The following is an 11,571-nucleotide window of genomic DNA, read 5'->3' as shown; positions in this document are numbered from 1 at the left end:
GGAGAGGAGATAATTCCAATCCTTGCAGGCAAACCATTGAGGTATGTTGGTGTCAAAGAGAGAATGTTAGTCAAAGACTCTTTGAATCAATGGTGTAGCCTTTTTGAAGTAATTTTCAAAAATCTGAAAAGCAGCATACGATCAAAACTTGTTAGGATCGAAACCATCGGATGGGGAACGAGTCCTTTTTGGTGTAGGGGAGAAATCATCAATTTCAATGACAGGGACTTTCCTTTTGCTGCTTCCTCTTTTCACAGCTGATCTCTTGAATGGAGACATTTTGTTATTGCAACATGATTTAACACATACAAGAGATACCAGAAAAGACAACAAACATTATTAGCAATGTGTCATTTTCACACCATGGATATTGAAGAAAACCCTAAACACATGAGATTTAGGTTCAAATCATGACAATGTGACTGTGTATACACCCAATAACCAAAGAAGGTACACAAGGTAGAGAAAATAAGTGTAGAGATCATCACATACAGATATTACAAACATTAAATCAGAAACCCATATTCAAACATGATACACCACAAACCATAATAAATCAGCACAAATAAAAAAAAAATTCCCAACACAGTAGGTATGAAGGAATAGGAAGAAAACCCATACCTTTTTGATGAAAATTTGAGAAGTAATGATGCAGAAATGGATAATTTTTAGAGAAATACTTGGAGTGTTTGTAAGAGCGAAATGGGGAAGACAATGAACAATCACAATAAGTACGAGGAAAAAACTAAAAATCATTTTAAAACTGTCTTCAAAACGTAAAACACGCATTTTTTGCGACTGGATCAAGTCGCCAGTAAGTCGCCAGGGTAAGCCGCAAAACACTATGAAACAGGATTCTTGAAAAATCTTCCAAGTGTTTTTCGTGACTGGAAGATCTACCCGCGAGAGAGTCGTGAGCTGAGCTGCGAAAATCTCTGTGTACACCTCATGATTGGACCTTCCACCTGCGAACAAGTCACCACATTGAGCCATGAAATATGCAAAAACCCAAATTTTGAAAATTTTTCTAAGTATTTTCGTGCATAGGTCATTATCTTGCCAGTAAACTGCGAAAAATCTCTGAGTGGGCTCGCGATAGGGGCTTGCGACTTGGCTAACCCACGACTTAGCCGCCATAACAGGGCAACACTATTTTTGAAATTTTTGACTTTTTGTAAAAAAACAAAATACTATTCCAAAAACACCTAAAAACTCTCAAAAATCTTTTTGTGTCTAATAAACAAAGATTGAGTATGTGAAAACACATTTAATCAAGTACAATCGCATAAATGAATATGGCATTCATTGAACATAGACTTGTGTGTTGTGTGTGGATAACAAAAATGGGATAGTGCTTAGTCTAATGTGAAGCTTCAATGATCAATTCAATCAAGGCGTACACAACTAGCACTAGATAATGTGACCTATCTCAATTATAGAAACATGCATATATGACGTCCCACAAGCATTGAATAACAATTCTTTGAAACTTTTCATTTGGCTCCATATTCACATATCATTTGCATTTTTGAGCAAAGAAAATCTCATTTTGAGATAGATGCCTGAAATTTTTGAAATTTCAATTGATGAGATAGCCTTTGGCTTTTTGGGCATCAAACATTTTATTTGGTCGCTTTCCCTTTTTCCTAGTCGAATACTAGTATGTTCGACGGGCTTTTACAGCTCTATATCTCTTTTCATTTGGAGATTTACAATTAGAGAGCTCTTTTAAGCATAAAAATAAAAAGTGGGAAGATATATAGGCATGAGTCTATGCATGTCTCAAGATTAACAAAACCATTCACTAATCATTCATGATAAGGTTGAAGATCTATTTACAACAGTCACATAGATTTCATAATTTCTTCCAAAATGATATGAGTGCATAAGAGACAAGCTACACTCGTTAAATGCACAAAGCCATTAGTACAAAGGTACAAGGCAAAAGATGCTTTGAGACAAAACTCAACAAAACCGATCAAACTTTTGGATTTTCTACTTTTTATGTGTTTTTGGATTTTTTGACACAAAAACAGTAAAAACAAAAGATAACCACAAAAAATGCAGACAAACATAAGAAACACAAAACAGCCTAGAACACAGTAAGATATCATGGAAGATTGAGTTTAAGGAATGATACCGACACCAATTGTCTTACGCAAGGATTCAAACCTCGGGCCATCAAGAGGTTTGGTGAATATGTCTGCCTTTTGATTGTAAGTATTAATGAATTCTAGGTATACAATCTTGTCCTCTACTAAGTCCCGAATGAAGTGATAGTGGATCTCGATGTGCTTTGATTTGGAGTGCTGAATTGGATTCTTTGACAAGTTAATGGCACTGGTGTTATCACAGAACACACATATAGTGTCTTGAGAGATTCCATAGTCATTCAATAACTTCCTCATCCATAACAATTGGGCACAACAACTTTCTACTGCAATGTATTCAGCTTTAGCCGTTGACAGGGATACTGAATTTTGCTTTTTGCTCATCCATGAAACCAAGTTATTTCCAAGATAGAAGCACCCTCCGGAAGTACTTTTTCTATCATCAATGCACCCTGCCCAGTCAGCATCTGAATATCCCGCCAAACACTCATTCAAATCTTTCGTATACCAAATCCCATAGTCAGATGTGCCATTTACATAACGGATGATTTGCTTCACTGCTATTAAGTGGGATTCTTTAGGAGTAGCTTGAAACTGTGCACATACCTCGACACTGAATGCAATATCTGGCTTACTTGCTGTGAGATAGAGAAGATTGCCAATCATACTTTGATAAAGTGTTGGATCAACATCAACATCGGCTGCATCAATGCTTAACTTAGCCGAGTAACTCATGGGAGTAGAATTATGTTTCTTAGAGTCTAGACCAAATCTTTTGACAATGTTTTTGGCATACTTTTCTTGAGAAATAAATATTTCATCTCTCCGTTGTTTCACTTGAAGCCCTAGGAAGTAGTTCAACTCTCCCACCATGCTCATTTCAAATTCTCTTTTCATTTCTTCCGAGAACTCATGAGCTAGGTGATCAACTGTGGATCCAAACACAATATCATCCACGTATACTTGAGCGACAAGGAGGGATTTCTCATCTCTTTTAACAAATAATGTTCGATCTGCTTGACCTCTTTTGAACCCACGATCCAATAGGTAAGTAGTGAGATGATCATACCATACTCTTGGAGCCTGCTTCAAACCATACAAAGCTTTCTTCAATCTTAGTACATGAGCCGGAAAGTGAGAATCTTCAAACCCCTTTGGGTGTTCAACAAAGAATTCTTCATTTAGAAAACTGTTTAAGAAGGCACTCTTTACATCCATTTGATACAACTTGAAATCCATGATGCATGCTACAGACAAAAGAATTCGAATGGACTCTAGTCTTGCTACCGGAGCAAACAATTCATCAAAATCTATGCCTTCCACCTGAGTGTACCCTTGAGCCACCGATCTCGACTTATTTCGAACAACTTCACCATCTTCATCTGTTTTGTTCTTGAAAATCCACTTGGTTCCGATCACATGTGTATCTTCAGGCCTTGGAACCAATTCCCACACATCATTTCTAACAAATTAGTGTAGCTCTTGGTGCATAGACTCTACCCAATTCTTATCTTTCAGTGCTTCTTTTACCCTTTTAGGTTTATTTTTTTTTTATTTTTTTTTTGATTGGAATACTGGAAATCTTATAAAACTTCAGAAGAGAAAAAAGATACATCCTGAGAACACGCGTCCTCAATCAGTTTAGGAGTTTCCTCCAACCATACAACATAGTCACCCACTTGTTTTGCAAATTGGGCTAAGATGTGGGCTGGCCTATTGCCATCCCTTTTAATATGACAGAAAGATACAAAGCGAAAATAAACCAGTTGAGCCAAAATACTGTCCGTGACAGTTTCAAGAGAAGCTGGAGCCTGTGATTGACCTGCAAGGATATTCTTAAGGGTGCTAGAGTCCATCTCAAAATATACTTCCCTGAACCCCATCTCCAACGCGAATTGGACAGCAAGCTCCATGGCTTTCGCCTCAGCATCAAGCGCGGACAGGTTTGCTGGGATTTTCTTGCTCATTGCAGCTAACACCCTGCCTTGGGAGTCTCGTAGCACCATCCCCGCACCCATAGCACGCAGACCGCTAAAATTCGCAGCATCAACATTCATTTTGAATCGGGGGGAGTCGGGAGGGTGCCACTTGGTTTGCACTTCTGGGTTTTGATACACTACCCTTTCATTTGCCGCTCTGTAGTCCTCCACCAGAGTTGACGCACATCTGACCAATGTTCTGCCTTCACGTTTACTGCTGCCAGTACGAACGGAATTTCGTTCCTTCCAAATCTCCCAACACAGAGACAGAATTTTTTCCATTAAATCTGAGCCTTTCGAACAATGTTTCACCAGCAGCCACATTACATCAATAAAGCTCCAGTTGTGGTCTAACGAGAAAGGGAATACCATCTTGCTGTTACTCCACACTTCCTTTGCTCTGTCGCAAAACCAGAAAAGATGCAGGCTGGTTTCTGCCTCCTTCCCGCACTGGGGGCAAATATCTTCCTTGATAATCTGTCTCACTTTCAAGTTAGACTTGGTAGCTAAGGCTCCACGGCAAGCTTTCCAGGCAAAACTCCTAATCTTGTTAGGGAGTTTCAGGTTCCATATGCTTTTCCATAAGTGCTTCATTCCCGAATCATCAGAGCATGCCTCCTTGCTGAAATTCCCCGCCTCCCTGATGCTGTGATAAGCGCTACTAACCAAGAAATTCCCCTTCCTTGTGCCACTCCACACAATTCTGTCCACGGGTAACCGCTGGCTAAGCGGAATGCTTAGAATCAAGTCTGCTTCTTCAGAGCTAAAGAGTTGCCTAACTAAAACAGAATTCCACTCCCCTAAATCTTCTACTATAAGGTCGCTAACCTTTGCATTTTCCCATGAGGCTTGTACAGGGGAGAGAACCCGTGGGTAGGATTTGGAGGGAAGCCAATCATCGGACCAGATTTTTATGCTTTTACCATTTCCCACTCTCCACCTCCGCCCTTTCTGTACTACGGCTTGGGCGGACATTATGCTTCTCCAAGCGAATGAAGGGTGCTTGCCAAGAGAGGCTTCAGTGAACTCACAATCCGGGAAGTACTTAGCCTTGAATACCCTTGAGAATAGGGACTGAGAGTTTGTCAGTAGCCTCCACCCTTGTTTTGCGAGGAGAGCCTTGTTAAAACTTTTCAAGTCCTTGAATCCCATACCACCATCTTCCTTGGGTTGGCACATACGCTCCCAGCTTACCCAAGCCAGTTTCTTTTCCTCTTTTTTTTGGCCCCACCAAAATTGCCTTATCATGCTAGTTAGATTGTCACAGAGGTTCTCTGGAAGTTTGAAGCAGCTCATAGTGTAGGTCGGGACGGCTTGGGCCACAGCCTTGATGAGCACTTCTTTACCAGCAGCCGATAATAGCTTTTCTTTCCACCCGGACAGTTTGGTAGCCACCTTGGATTTCAATTGAGCAAAGGAATTTGTTTTGGACCTACCAATGAGGGAGGGGAGGCCAAGATATGTTTCGTGTTGCTAATCAAAAAGGGAGAGAAAGCAAGAGGAGACCTAGGAGCTGGAAGCTAGCGAAGGGGACTATGAAGAGAGCAGGTTGGAGAATGAGGGAAACGAAAGAGACGATTGTAGACTTTATGGCCTTTGGTGATGGCAGAGTCAAGAGTAGAGCTATAACCGCCTCCGCTGCCACCACGTACGTCAGTATCATCCACTGCAACGCCATTTTTCTCTTCTTCTTCCTATATTCTGAAGACTCTTTTTGTGTGAGATTTCTTTTGGGTTTGATTTGGGTTTTGTTCTTTTTCTTGATGCTTTCCTTAATGACCAAGAGTGTGACACTGTGGACCGTGTGCGTGTAGGTGTTGCCGCGTTGCTAGGGGGAATCTGGCTAACTAGGCATAATAATCAAACTTTATAGTTAGTTGGCCCGGTTCGGAAAGTATATAACATAGTAGCATTTCGAGCATAAGAGGCTCAATTTTGGCCTATAAATCGAGTTTTGGGACCCGATTTTCATGGGTTGATGTGGCATTTTTTTTTTACGTGGCAACCAAAGACTCGATTTTCTAAACCAAAAAATTTCAAAAAATTTCAAGTCTCAGACGCGCCTCACCTCACCAGATCAGATCAGAGAGGGAGAGAAAGACCAAATCAGAGAGAGATCAGATCAGTTCAAATCAGATCAGAGAGAAAGAGAAAGACCAGATCAGAGAGAGAGAAAGAGGCCGCGCGGCCTGGGCTCGCACGCGGCCAGGCCTCGCGCGGCCTGGGCCTTGCGCGGCCTGGTCACCGCTGCCTGGCCCTGGGTCGCCGCTGCCTGGGGCTTTCTTCTTCAGCTTTTTTTTTTTTTTGGCTCTGATTTCTGATTTCTTTCTTTACTGTGTTAGGGTGATAGTATATATGGGCTTATAAATCGAGTCTTAGAAACTCGATTTCTATGTGGACGCCACGTGGAAAAAGTGCCAACTCAGACCCGATCAAAACATGAAAATCGACCTTTAAAGACTCGATTTATAGTTCCTAAATCGAGTCTCTTAGACTCGAAATGTTAGTAAAAAAAATAGTTTGAAACTAGTGACTATTAACTACATAGTTGGGTTTTTATGGTTAAATTCCAATTTCGTTCCGTTGCTAGAGCTATACTTTCCATACCGGTTGGGCCGGGTTTGATTTTGGTCCCGGGTTAGAACAGTGTCATTTTCCATCTTAAAAATTGATGGCTATTTTATTATAAGAATTTTTTTTTAACACAACTATTTTTCATAAAAATTTATGTCTATTTTAGTATATAATTTTTATTTTTTATATTTTACACAACTATTTTTCAAAAACACCATGATCAAATTATTTGTTTTATACTATATTTTAATAAAATATTATTTGTGGGGGAAAAAGGCCCAATCTAACATAGTGGGCCTAGAGCCCTATGTGAGGATTACTGTACGTCCGAAGAGAAGGAGATGGTGAGGGCAAGGCCCATCCGGAAGAAGAATACCCGGAAAGAAGGATGATTGCCATCCGAGGAGGCCGCCTTCCGTCCGAGGAGATTTTATTCCTCGGACGCGAATAGTACTGATTGATCAAGCGTGTGGAAGGTCCGAAGGATTTTCTTAGCAACCCCAACGATCAAGATAAGCTCTGGGTATATCTGGAGAAGATAAGAACGAGGAAATATCTAAAGGAAAAGCTGCTACCACCGCATTTAAGGCTCTGCAGCAACTTCTCTGGCCACATTTATGTGGAAAAGACCCCTGAACAGTGTAACCTCACCTACCGCCACTCACACAGAGCTAAAGGAGATACTTGACATGACATATACTCAAGTGGACTTACGGATGAGGTACAAGTGGACGATGGAGATGAGGAGAAGGAAGGTTATATAAAGGAAAGAAGCTCCTGAGGAAAGGGAGGAGAGAAGAGAGAGGAAGAGCTTTATTGTAACCTTAAAGTCTGTATTCACCACATAATCAATAATATAGCTCTTCGGACATTCATTCTTTACGTGTAAATTCATGTTGGTTTATGCTTGAGGGTTGTGATTAGTTGTTGTTGATCCCATAATCAACCTAGCTCTTTCACCCATACTCTACAAATTCATTGTTTTGGACTTAGGCCACAAATCCTAACCCTACAATTGGCGCCGTCTGTGGGAAGAGCTTGAGTGTAAGGGGAAGCAGCAGCAGTTGGTCATGGCCGAACCAGGGCAACAACCAGCAGAATCTGGGGTGTCCCAGCATAGACCATTTTCTCAATTTGGAGCGGAGACAAGATCATGAAGGCAGTGTGCACACTACACACACTGAGCGAACTCAACCTCGTGGCGGAAGTCATGTGTCTCATGCAGAGAAGAATAGCATGTAGATAGAGATTGAAAGGTTAAGAAGGGAGTTGCGCCATGCGAAAAGAAAACGTACTGCCTCGCATTCTAATGAAGACTCGGGTGACGAACAAGACATCACTTATGAACAAAGGTCTCGAACTCCAATCAGTGAATCTTTTTCATATGAAGATGAACACCCTCGCAAGAAGCAACCAAAGGCCATCATATGGAGGGGTGGGAAATGATGCCATGAGTAAGGCGTTGAATCAAATCTCTAGGTCACCTTTCACACGTAGGATTGAAGGAGCAAAACTTCCTTGGCGCTTTAACCTGCCAACCTTCACTATTTACAATGGTAAAACGGACCTTGTGGAACATGTGAGCCATTTTAACCAAAGGATGGCTGTCTACTCTAGAGATGAAGCTCTGATGTGCAAGGTATTCCCTTATAGACTTGGACCCGTGACAATGAGGTGATTCGACAACCTGAAAGCAGACTCTATCAATTATTACCAAGAGCTCACTCAAGCTTTTGGTTCACGTTTCGGTACATGCTAAAGGGTGGCCAGGCCCTTGTCTTCTCTACTATCCTTGAGCATGCGTGAAGGTGAGTCCCTTAAGGCGTATTCGGATAGATATTGGGAGATGTTTAATGATATGGAGGGCAACTTCAATGCAATGGCCCTAGACACGTTTAAGCTGGGTCTCCCCACTGATCATGGTTTAAGGACATCCTTGTTCAGCAAGCCTGTCACCAACATGCGTCAACTTATGGACCGTATTAAAAAATATAAAAGGGTTGAAGAAGATCAGCAGTAAGGGAAGGGTAAGGATAAGGTTATCCCCCAGGACAGGAAGGACTTCAGGTCGGATCGTTACAACAACAATAAGCTGTGGAGAGATTTCACTGGGCAGTCGGGGTCAACAAATGCTCAAGCAGTTAATACAGTGTTCAAGGAGCCAGTTCATCAAGTTCTGGAAAAGATAAAAAATGAATCATTCTTTAGGTGGCCGAGTAAAATGGTAGGGAACCCTGAGAAACGCAATCACAATCTCTATTGTCAATACCACCAAGACCATGGGCATGCCACTGAAGACTGCAGAAGTTTGTGGGATCATTTGGACCAGTTGGTCCGTGAGGGCAGGTTGAGGCACCTTTTGCACCACTTTAGTGGCCGAGGAGGTCAAGTGAATTTTGAGTCCGAGAAGAGAGATTCTACGAAACCTCCATTAGGTATTATTAACGTCATTTTCGCAGCGCCAAGAAGAACAGGGTCCTAGCCATCCAAAGTTATGTTAGTGGCTCAGCTACCAGCACGGGATATTGGTCGAGATCTGAGGAGCTCTAGACAGGCTGTCCCGCCCGTCTTAGGCTTTTCGGACGAGGATAAAGTTGGAACCATTCAACCTCACGACGATGCTTTGGTAATCACCCTCAGAATTGGGGAATATGATGTAAAGAGGGTGATGGTGGATCAGGGTAGCGCGGTGAAGATTATATATCCTGACCTCTACAAAGGGCTGAACCTTAAGCTTGATGACTTGACTCCATACTGTTCTCCCCTAGTTAGTTTCGAGGGAAGGGTGGTCACCCCGAAAGGACAGACACGGCTGCCCGTACAGACTGGCTCGGAAGTAGTGGAAGTGGACTTCATTGTTGTAGATGTTTATTCCCCTTATACGGCAATTGTCGTCAGACCTTGGTTACACATGCTAGGGGCTGTTTCCTCCACTCTGCATCAAAAAGTTAAATATCCATCCGAAGGGCGCGTTTGTGAAATCCATGGAGATCAATCCTCGGCTAGGCAATGTTTGTTGGCTGCCATACGGCACGAGCCTGAGACTGAATCCTCAGTCAGGGCGGAGGGAGACTTATAGCAGTTAAGAGGTCGGTTGTCACCCGTCGAAGATCCTAATGAAGGCGCTAAATGCGAGGACTTAGTGCAAGTTTTAATTGGGGGCAATCCTGAAAGATACTTTCAAATCGGGTCTCGGATACCTCAACCAGAAAAGGACGAGCTAATTGATTTCCTTAAAAGAAATATTGACGTATTCGCCTGGAGTACTTACGAAGCCCCAGGGGTGGATCCGGAGTTCATTTTCCATCATTTGAGGGTCAACCCACTGAGTGTACCCAAGAAGCAGCCTCCTCGGCAGCCATCCAAAGAGCATGCGGATGCAGTCAAAGAAGAAGTGATGAAGCTCAAACAGGCTGGGGCTATTAAAGAAATTTTTTATCCTGAATGATTGGCAAATACTGTGGTGGTAAAGAAGAAGAGCGAAAAGTGGCGAGTTTGTGTGGATTTCACGAACTTGAATAAGGCTTGTCCTAAGAATCCTTTCCCTATGCCGAAAATTGATCAATTAGTAGATGCTACTGTCGGCCATCCTCGGATGAGTTTCTTGGATGCTTTCCAAGGTTACCATCAGATATCGTTAGCCCCAGATGACCAAGAGAAAACCGCTTTTGTTACCCCCATTGGTAATTACCATTATAAAGTGATGCCATTCGATCTGAAAAATGTAGGTTCTACTTATCAGCGGATGATGACCAAGATGTTTGAATCACAACTAGGCAAAAGTGTTGAGGTCTATATAGACGATATGGTGGTAAAAAGCAAAGTTATTTCTGAGCATGTGAAGGACCTAGATAATGTTTGTGAAACCCTGAGGAGACACAAGTTGCGCTTGAACGCCTCGAAATGCTCATTTGCTGTGGGATCAGGCAAATTTTTGGGTTACAGGTAACGTACAGGGGAATTGAGGTCAACCCCGATCAGATAAAGGCTATTCAAAATCTACAGCCTCCTCGGAATCCGAAAGAGGTTCAGAAGTTAACAGGGATGGCAGCTGCTTTAAATCGATTCATCTCCAGGTCCGCGTATAGGTGCAAACTCTTCTTCTCGCTGATCAACAAGTGGAAGGGATTTGAATGGACTGAAGAATGTGCCTCAGCTTTCCAACAACTTAAAGACTACTTGGCTCGGCCACCGATTATGTCTAGCCCTGAACCAGATGAGGTCTTATTTGCCTATATCGCGGTGGTTCCCCATGCTGTAAGTCTAGTATTAATAAGAGTGGATCAAGGTATACAAAGGCCGGTTTACTGTGTGAGTAAGTCTCTACATGAGGCCGAGATCAGATACTTGCCATTGGAAAAAACTATTTTAGCAGTAGTACTTGGAACACGAAAATTGCCCCACTACTTCCAAGCACATACTGTCATTGTGCTCACACAACTCCCGCTTAAGACAGTACTCCGAAGTGCCGACTACACGGGGAGGATAGTCAAGTGGGGCACTATTTTAGGAGCTTTTGATATCAAGTATATGCCTTGCACTTCAGTCAAAGGGTAGATCCTTGCGGATTTAGTGGCCGAGTTCACGGAACTCAGCTTAGAAGAAATAACGACAAAGAGAGACATGGATGGAAAATCAGTTGGCATGATTTCTCGACAAGATCCTGCCCGCTGGGAAGTATATGTAGACGGCGTTGCGAACCGGAAAGGTTCTGGAGTAAGGCTGGTCTTGATATCTCCAGAGAGAATCATCATTGAAAAATCATTAAGGCTGGATTTCGGTGTAACCAATAACGAGGCAGAGTATGAAGCCCTATTGATGGGAATGTCTATGGTCCGAAGAATAGGAGGAAAGGCAGTGGAGTTGTTCTCAGACTCAAGATTAGTTGTGGGCTAAGTACAGGGGGA

Source organism: Quercus suber, unplaced genomic scaffold (genome assembly GCF_002906115.3).
Source record: "Quercus suber isolate HL8 unplaced genomic scaffold, Cork oak 2.0 scaffold_23, whole genome shotgun sequence".
Taxonomy (NCBI): domain Eukaryota; kingdom Viridiplantae; phylum Streptophyta; class Magnoliopsida; order Fagales; family Fagaceae; genus Quercus; species Quercus suber.
The sequence above is the reverse complement of the archived record's forward strand: the minus strand, read 5'-3'. Positions refer to the sequence as shown.